At 46.0% G+C, this 10,360-nt stretch overlaps 1 pseudogene; it reads left to right on the top strand.

Moving 5' to 3' along the window:
- Positions 1 to 751: 751 nt before the first annotated feature.
- Positions 752 to 9,540, top strand: LOC128069254 (pregnancy-associated glycoprotein 1-like; annotated as a pseudogene).
- The last annotated feature ends 820 nt before the right edge of the window (positions 9,541 to 10,360 follow it).

The following is a 10,360-nucleotide window of genomic DNA, read 5'->3' as shown; positions in this document are numbered from 1 at the left end:
TCCTAGGATCATATCTCCTGCCTCCTGAGGCCATGAGTTTGTGAGAACTAGACTTCTAGCACTCTTAAGATAAAGACTACTTTTGTCTTGATCAACTTTGACTTTGAAGCCTTTAACCCAGAACCTAGCACACAGTTCTTCCTTGTACAGTTGTTGGAAGATATAAAATATCTTGTGGATGCATATGACATTTCTTCCAATACTGAAACTATGTAATGGAAATACTGGTCTACTCTAAATCTTCGATGCAGCCTGGCATCATAGGTGCCTCTGATGTCTGCCATTAGACCCACTTCCTAAAGCCAGTTGTATGTCCCTGGGCTGTCCCTGAAGTCTTCACTTTGCCATTTGACAACTTATCCTCCTAGCAATCTCCTCTCCAATGAAGACAGCAATGCATATCTCATGAAGTGGCTAGGAAGATGACATGAAACCATGAATGTCGAGCATGGTGCCTAGTATCCATTTTCATGATGTTCTTAGCTGTTTTTTCTCCAAGTAGTGAAGGTTCTCCATCCTCTTAGATGTCCATGCAGATCAGTTTGATTTTCCAGCCAAGCTTCAAGGAAGAGATTACAGTTCAATTCTCTGTATTCTGAAAAGCTTCAAAGGGCATTCGCCAAGGACACTGATGAAGGTAAAGATTTTATCATGACCTTTGTGTTTTTTTTTTCAGATCTTTTAGTGCCCTAAAGCAGAAAACTAGGGTATGTCAGAGCATATATAACTAGGGGCTCCTGGGCACCACTACATGCTAAGAACCCAAACTTCCCTGAGTACTTGGAGCCAGGAAAGAAGCATGAAGTGGCTTGTGCTCCTCGGGCTGGTGGTCTTCTCAGAGTGCATAGTCAAGTAAGTATGGGGACTGTAAGCCACATCATATTCCTTTCTTGGATTTTTCTTTTCATCTGATTATTCTTCCACCCATCAGATTTAGAAGGGAATGGAATATTTCCCTAAGAGTCTTAAAGTTCAACTCTTACTTTTTGATAAGTAACTTGCTATAGGAACTTGGATCCAAAGGTCTTGTTTGGGTTGCACAATTCTTGGGGTCCAGTCATGTCATGACCTGTTGAAAATGCAACTCCTTGCAACAGTTCAGTGCACAGTCTATGCAGATGTCAGTGTGGCCCTGTGGAATAGCACTTTTCTACATTTTATTCAACATGCCCTATTTTTTCCTTGTCTACTTCAGTGTGTATATGCCTATGTCTGCATCTCTGTATCAATGTCATTTATCTCTCCATCTCTTTGGAAGTCACTGGGAGTGTATTTCTCTTTGTGCTGTTTTCTTTTAGTTTTTCATTTCACTGATTCTTCCTTCTCAAGCCTCTGAATTTCCCTTATTGTTCCCTATATCTTGGATTCTTCTTTCAACTCTTTCCTTTCAACTTGGAGAAAGATACACTGTTTTATATACACATGTCAGACAAGTAGTGTGACCACAGTCAACTCAGAAACCCTTGCATTTCAAATTGCTCCCTTGTAAAAGAAGATAAGAGTCCCCCTTCTACCTTCTTCCTTGGGGTTCTATGAGAAGGAATGAGTGTGATGGCAACAGCAATGCTAATGGCTGTCATGTTGAGACTTCCTATTTATCAGGTACCTTATATATATCACTTCATTCATCTGCAAGATATTCTATCTGGAGGGTTTGTATTGTTACATTCCACCATTTTACTGAAGGGGATACTGAGACACCACATGGTCATATGGCTTACCCAAGATTGCAGAACAGAACGTGTATTCAAATCTATGTCTTTGCCATGCTTTATGCATAAAATTCTGATAATAATGTGCCTCATAAAAATGATTAGAAAATACACAGGGCCATTACAGTGACAGTTATACCTTTACACTGACAATTAATTGTAGCATCTTCTTTGTTTTCTTCGTCAAATGCTCCGAGAAAGAATACCTCTAAGGAGAGTGGAGACCATGAGAAATACCCTCAGTGGAAAAAACATGCTGAACAATTTCCTGAAGGAGCATCCTTACAGAGTGTCCCAGATTTGTTTTCGTGGCTCAAAACGAACTATTCACCCTCTGAGAAACATCAGGGATATGAGTATTTTGGGAGGATGGTGCTCCACAGCGCCCCCTGGTGCTCTATCCTAACATGGGGCTCTTCTAGGGGTGCCAGGGGGGATGTTGGGGTTGGACCCCACCCAGAGGAGAAGGCACTCTCATCCTCAACTGTTGGTCTTTGTGACTGGGCCCGGCAATTACCAGGTGGCAGGTAAATATCCATTTCTGTGTCAAACATGTGTCATTTGTATGAGGGCGATTGTTCCTTCTGAACTAAGTGAGCCACTCAGTTACAGATGAAGAGTGAACCATCACTTATCAAAAGGTAGAACCACCTGCAAAGCAATTGTGAATCCCCAGGCAGAGGAATTCAGTTTCCACAGATGCAAGAACCACAGCACTAAAAATTTACTGAACCTGTATTCCGTGCATGGCCATAAGAATCGCTGTGGTTACTGTTTTTAGGTTAGACAAAGGGATTATTTTGTCTTCAAGATGACTTCAAGATGCCCATGCCAGCCTGAGAGACAGGCAAAGAGTAAATACATGTCACATGAAAGGGTCATCTGTGTGGTGTTGATTGGATGTGGTCTGAGTTTAGAGGGAGTGGCTGGGGTTGATCAAGAAGGACCTCCTGGAGAAGCGGGTGCTAAGGCTGGGTTTGAAGAGACTATAGAGCTTCTCAAATGAAGGCACCAGGACTTCCCAAGGTGTCCAGCAGTCCTGGAGGCCGAGTGGTTATGCCTCTGGGTTTCCCATACAGAAGGTACCACTTCAACGCCTGGTCATAGAGTCAATATCCTGCATACAATGCACCATAGGATAAATATATCAAATGCAAATACCTCTGTGACCAAAGTCTGTGAGCTGCATGGTGGTTAGAACGTGATCTCAAGAGATAGGTGACACCCAGAGGGAGACATCAGTATGGGAAAAGAGGGTAGCCAGTTCTGCACTAACCCACTCCCTCCTTCTCCCTTTAGTTGGTCTACATGGGTAATATCACGATTGGAACACCCCCTGTGGAATTCCAGGTTATCTTTAGCACAGGCTCATCTGACTTGTGGGTGCCCTCCCTCTATTGTACCATGCCAGCATGTTGTGAGTACAGACACCCCCTACCTGGACCATTCTTCACTTGCCCTGCTGCCCTGTTTCCACCCTTGGCACTTGATGGCACTCATCTCTTCTGTCTGCAGCTACACATGTTTGGTACAGACTACGTCGGTCTTCCACCTTCTGGCCTACCAATAAGACCCTCACTGCCACCTTTGGATGTGGGAGCATGAAAGGAATAATTGCTTATGACACAGTTCGGGTAACAGTGTAACAAATGCTGAGATAGGACTGGCTATGGAGTGACCACTGCTTGCAGAACAGATGCAGGATCATCTGGCAGGACCCTTCCTAGCCTAACTCCCATAGATATTGGCCTTCTTATCCACAGGATGATGTTACTGGGGAGGCAGTGCCCGTGGTGACACATGAGCAAGCAAATTAGCTAACCCAGAGAGTGGCTTGTGGTGTGGACTTGCAGCTTCTCTGCCCATGAGCAGTTCAAGGTTCATTTTGCTGGGACTGAGAGGAAGGGATAAAAGCACCCACATTTATATTCACAGACTATTCCAGGCACTTTCAGGTGGTAACTGGTTTAATCCTGCAACAACCCCACACAGCAGTTACTCTGATTAGCTCATGAGACATATGAGGAAACTGAGGTGCACACAGCAAGGGCCTTGCTGAGGGCACACATGTGGTAAAAGGCGGGGTTAGGCTGGCTTTTCAGAACTGAAGTTGCTGTGGGGTGTTTCTGCCCAGGATAAAACTGATCTGCGGACCCTGGGGGCAGTCAAGGCCTTCAGGTATCCAGAGTGGGAAACTGGAGGCCTGAGAAGTGAAGGGGCCTGATAAATGAGTTCTCACTCTAAAGGACCCTTGAGAGTCTAATAAACCTATTGCCTGCCTCCCCCAAAATACCTGAGTAGTTCCCCTCTCTCTCTTTCTCTCTCATACACATTCACAGAAATATGCACATATCCCCAAAAGTGAATTCCCCAGGCAGTAACTTCATAGAACCGTGTTAGCAAGATTGTGTTTTTGGCTTCTATCTTCTTGGATAGATGCAGAATCCACAGTATAATACAGAGAATGCAGTCCATTCCTGTCGTTAGGTCACAGTGATGCCAAAGAGAAGCTATGTTGCTCTTGATTGCTTTGTCCATAAGGTGGCACCAATGGGACCTGGCCTGACTCTTGGTTGCCCCACCTGTACAGAAGCCACGAGGCCAATTTGACTCACTCAGGTGGTGTTTTTCAGAGGGGCAGATGTTTTAAAATTCATACCCTCTCTCAAGGGGAACCCAGATTCCCCTCCCAGCTTGGTCTAATTGTCTGTGGGCCGCCGAAGACAGAGCCCAGCCTCAATTCTTCTCTGAGGATCTAATGGTAATGCACCCAGCCCAGTCCTAGCCCCATTTCACGTATCTGTAAGTGGGATCACTCTTCTCTCCCACAGATTGGGGACCTTGTAAGTACTGATCAGCCATTTGGTCTAAACGTGATGGAATACGAGTTTGAGGGCAGAATTTTTGATGGTTTCTTTGGCTTGAACTACCCCTAAGTATCCATCTCTGGAACCACCCCCTTCTTTGATAACCTGAAGAATCAAGGTGCCATTTCTGAGCCTATTTTTGCCTTCTACTTGAGCAAGTAAGTCTGAGATGGACAATCACTTTCTCCAAATAAGCTTTAAGATGCTTTCAGTTACACAAAAATTATAGAACACTTGATAAAGAAGTATCCTGAGAGATAATCTAACCCAGGATAACTATGGCCCTCGGGCCCTACCTTGCTTCACCACTGGCTTTTATAAATAAAAGTTTATTGGAACAGAACACTACTCCTGGGCTCAAGACCAGTAACTTGGTGTACGGGGGTGACTGAGGAGGATGGTTAATGGAAGGCAACAGGAAACAAGTTGAAGGAAAGGCATTAGGATTTGCTTATGAATTTGATAAGGAAGGAAGGAGAAGGATGGTGTATATCATTCCTTCCTCATTAGCATTTCACTGGGAGCCCAGGACCAGCTACCAAATTTGTGGAGCCAGTAAGAAATGAAAGTGTGGGACACAAAAGTGTGGGAACCCTTGTTCAAGAAATATTAGGCATTTCAAGTCAGGGAGAGCAGAGGTGAGGTCCCATCTGAGTGTGGGGCCTTTTGGACATTAGAGGTCACAGGCCAGTGAAGCCAAATCTGGGTGACCTGAACCGATACCCTTAGAACTCCCAGGCCTTGATTTTCCTGGAAAATGACAAGATGGACAAAGGGAAAGCCAAAACAATTCAGCACCTTGTCCTCTGATGGTGTCTGAGCACTCAAGTCCCTGGAGGTCCAGGGTGTCTTCAGAAGACATAGTGGGTGGAGCCCAGCCAAGTGATTCAGCTTCTAACCTCCTCTGTGCCACTCATGAGACAGTAACAGACCTCAGTCTGGATCTCAATCTCCCCTAGACTCAATTTCTGCATCTGTACATGGGGACCTTATTAGGGCCTTGATGGGTGGACAAGCACAGCTCTCAGACAGTGCTGTTGTTACTGTCCTCCAAGATTCCCCCCTCATCTCTTCTCTCTACAGATACATGCGGGAGGGCAGTGTGGTGATGTTTGGTGGGGTGGACCACCGCTACTACAAGGGAGAGCTCAACTGGGTACCATTGATCAAAGCAGGCGACTGGTGAGTACACATTGACCGGTAAGCCTCTCCCTCTGAGGGTCAGCCCGAGTGATGCTCCCACTACTGTACATGGACACAAGCAGATACACATGAATACATTCTCAGCCACACAGTCACACAGACATATACACCACCCACAACAACACAGACACATGGACACATGGAAACACACAAACAGATGTATAAACATACACAGAGACACATAAAAACATGCATAGCTCGTCAGAGACACACAAGCACACACAGACACACATACAAACACATATACAAACAAACACACAAGCACAGAGATACACAAACAACCCATGAGTTCATAATCCCCAGGCCTTCTGAGCATGGCTCTGACCAGGGCCCTAAAAGGGTCCAGAGAGGTCTGTGCAGCTGGGAGAGAGCTGCCCCCACTGCCCTTTGAGATGCGGAGCATGGTTAGAGGACTCTAAAATGTGGTGAACAGATGATCAGGGAGAATTTCACCAGCCTGAACAGAGTTATGATAAGATGACTGACTGTCCAGGGCTACCTAAGATAGTAGGAAGTTCTCAGTACAGATAAATGTCATTTTAAAAACAGGGACAGTCCTGAGAAATTGGGGAAAACTGGTCTTAGGGAGCAGCTACCTAGCAGTGGAGAGAGGTTGCCCGAAGTCTTAAGACGTGAAAGCAACTAATAAAAAAGACATGCCAAGTTCTTGGGCACACGTGCGACAGGGGCTATTACAGAGAATCAGGAAGGTGGGATCCAGGAGTGACCTGAGGACAAGAGGCATAACTGATAGATTTCTGTGTGATACCCTCAGACAAAAGCTGACCTGCCCTTGGAGTTTCTGTGGGCTAGTCATTTATTTCCTGGCCAGGGTCTCAGGGTCTGAGCTTGTTGTAGGAGCAGTGCTGGGAGATATCCTCTCCCAGAGGAGCCCCTCTCTCCCCCTACTATGAGAATCTGCTTCCCCTGCGAATCTCCATCTTCACTCTGTGTGCCACGCATTATTTGTTCCCCACCAGATACAGCTCTATGGATGTTTCTTATTCTTTTCTAAGTCTTCATTCACTCATTGAACAGACAAGTATTGAGCACCCACTATGTGCCAGGCACTTTAGGGAGGCAAGGAGTATAAAACTCACCCTCACATCTAAGAAGGCAGATGTACATTAAGTGACTCACCCACATAGTGAATTGCGACTTTGGTACATGCTAGACATGACTAGGAGAAGGCAATGGCAACCCACTCCAGTACTTTGCCTGGAAAATCCCAGGGATGGTGGAGCCTGGTGGGCTGCCCTCTATGAGGTTGCACGGAGTTGGACACGACTGAAGTGAGTTAGCAGCAGCAGACATGAGGAAGGGTCTACAGAGAGTGACAAAGACAGAAGACTGATAACCACCAGGGGAAAGACTTCCCAAAAACAATACAATTAAGGTGGAATCTGGAAGATGAGAAGAAATTTGCTAGTCAAAGGGGAGTGGAGTCTTCTAGGTAGGAAAACCATCTTGTGTCAAGGTACAAAAGATCGTAGTGTATTCAAGTACTGCATTCAAGGATGTCAAGAAAGGTGCTGTGTCGAGAGAAAAAGAAAAGAAGGCAAGAGATGCAAGGCTGTTTAGGAGACAATTGGGAAGGGGGCAGCTCTGGGGAGACTCAGAGTGACATTGATGCCTGCTTTCTTCCATTGTCTCTCAGCATCACCATGAAAAGAACAGTTATTGCTTGTTCTGGAGGCTGTGAGGCCCTTGTGGACACCGGCACACCATATATCAAAGGCCCAGGAAGACTCATCAATGACATACAGAGGCTTATCCGCGCCACGCCATTTGGTTCCAAGGTGAAGGGTCATGCCCCAGGGTCACTCACAGTCTCCACACACAACATGGATAGCCAGGGCCAACCTCTCTCCCTCTCTCTTTAACAGTACTACTTTTCATATTCTGCATTCAATACCCTGCCCTCTATTATCTTCACCATCAACGGCATCAAGTACCCGGTGCCAGCACAAGCCTACATTCTCAAGGTGAGGGGACAATACTGAGGCGTGGTTCTCAAACTGGGGCTTGCAGCAACCTACAGGGCGCTGTTGGGAGGAGGACGCCCTCTACAGGCCATCTCACCCCATTGCAGATGCTGCTGAGCCCTGTGGCTGGGCCAGTGCCTCCCACAAAACCAATCACTTGAAAGTTAAAGGGCTGTGTGGGACACTGATCTTCCTGAAATAAATGTGGAGAGGCCACACCATATGGCTTGGTGGGAGTCAGGCAGAGGGGAAAACTAAGGTCCTCAGTCCTCAAAGAGCTTCAGTTCAGTCTGAATCCTTAGGTGCATGAACATGAAATTCAGCACTAGGTGTCCCTGAAATAGGCCACGTTACAAGCAGAATGGCTGGGGGCAGTCCCAGTGTGATGTCCCAGCATAAGTTAACAGTCTCCCTTCCTTTCTCAAAGTTTTCCTGGTTTGGATGATAAACTATATGCTCAGCCTAGTTCTCGGCTGCATTTTCCCCTTGCTCTGGCCAGGTGCCTCCTTTGTGAGTTGGGGTACATGACCCCTCTGTGGGGAGGTTGGATTGTAATGTGAATAAAGGGTGCCCAGTGACTGCTCAGCCCCAGCACAGGGTGGAAGCTTAATGTCAGCACCCTGCGAGAGTTCAGAGCAGGCTGATGGGCTCAAAGAAGGCTTTGAGGAAGGGAGGGAATTGCAGGAATTCTAAAACCACAAATACATTGAGCCATGTGGAAGGTTGCTTGGTTCTAGGCAGATCTGCACAGGATTCCATGCAAATGGCATCTCAAGGTGGTCTGCACTGGGGCACTGGGGCACTGGGGACTTACTAGGGGTGATGAGGGCTACAGACTGACCAGTGCGGATGGGGAACCAGAATACATAACCAAAGCAAGCCTGGAGAGGCCACAGAGGCTGAATGTGGGCCGAAGGAGGCTTCTCAGAGTTCCTGAGTTAAGTCTTCAAGAACGTGTTGTGGGCACTGCTCTATTTAAGATGAATAACCAAAAATGAGTTGCTGTGTAGCACAGGGAACTCCGCTTAATTATATGACAGCCTGGATGGGAGGGGTGTTTTGGGGACCAGGATACCTGGATAAAAACGGTTGAGCCACTTTACTGTCCACCTGAAACTCAGAATATTGTTAATCAACGATACTCCAATACAAAATATAGTTTTTTAATAAAGTATAGATTGTGGGGATGCAGGAGGAGAATCAGAATTCTCTGCATAATTACACTGAAGTGTGGCTAATCTTTAGTGTTGTGTTAAGTTCTGCTCACAACAATGTGACTCAGTTATACACATAAAAAAACGTATATTTTTCTCATTCTTTTTCATGTGGTTTATAAGTGAATATTGAATATAGTTCCTTATGCTCTACAGTAGGACTTTGTTGTTTTTCATTCCTCTGTTTCCCCAACTGCCAGTCCTCCACTCACCACACCCTTCCTCATGACAACCTCATGTCTTGGCCCTCTTTGGTTTTGGATGAACTCTCATATCCCCTGCTGCTGAGAAAACACCTTGATACTTACCAAAAGAGGGAAATAAAACAAAGAATGTACTGGGTCTAGATATTGGGGGGTGTCACCGCTAAGGGCTCATGCTGACAGGTGTGTGTCTCTGACTCCCCCAGGATGCTGGCGACAACTGCTATACCTCCTTTAAAGAGAACAGAGTGAGGACATCTAGAGAGACCTGGATCCTGGGTGACGTCTTCCTGAGACGGTATTTCTCAGTTTTTGATCGAGGAAATGACAGGATTGGCCGGGCACGTGCAGTGTAAATGCTTAGAGTGGTTCAGGAATCAGTAAGGCCGCTCCTAACATACATTCACTTACACTTTGGGCACTGTTGCCTAGGATGCTGGTGAACTGTATTTGGTGGTCTGTACACACTATTCTTAGTAAAGAATAAAGGGTTTCACTCTTAATGGTGCTGAAACAAATGGTTGCCTCTGTTTGTGTCTGGGAGTGAAGGATCTAGAACCAAGTCCGAATCAAAATTGAGAGGAGCCCTACTCTAACTGGCTTCTAGGAAAAGGGAGACTCATTGAAATGATTCTGGGAATCCAGGACACAAGAATCAGAGCAAATACAAAGATCTCAGTGAATGGACCCAATAACCAGAAGTCATCAATTCTCTCTCACCCTTGCTCTTTCTGTTTGGTCTTATTTGATAGTCTTAGCCTGGCAACTTTTTCCTTAAGGCTTCTACAACTAGTGAGGGAGTTAATGCTACCTGACCTAGGGTTTTAAATCCTGAAGTCATCACCTAGTAAGGAAAGAAGATTGCAGACATCAGAGTTCAAGGGTGTTCTCTGAATGACCCACCACAGATCACACGTACAGCCCCAGATCAGCCATCCTGGCAGGGATATGGAGTCTTATGACTGGCTTTATATGTCTTTTGGCCCTGACCCAGCAGCACACAGACGGTCAATTTCCTCCAGAACTACATGACTGAAGCTGGGGAGAGGCAGCCCCAAGGATAGCGACTGGCAGATGGTCTAGGCCATAGAAGAATTTGTGATGACCCACCAACTCCACCACCTCCTCATTCAGAGGAATTATAAGGGATAATCAAATAGACTCTGTTTGTCCCAT

This window comes from Budorcas taxicolor, chromosome 25 (assembly GCF_023091745.1).
Source record: "Budorcas taxicolor isolate Tak-1 chromosome 25, Takin1.1, whole genome shotgun sequence".
NCBI classification, from domain to species: domain Eukaryota; kingdom Metazoa; phylum Chordata; class Mammalia; order Artiodactyla; family Bovidae; genus Budorcas; species Budorcas taxicolor.
Note: the sequence above shows the minus strand (reverse complement) of the source record. Positions and strands in the feature narration are given on the sequence as shown.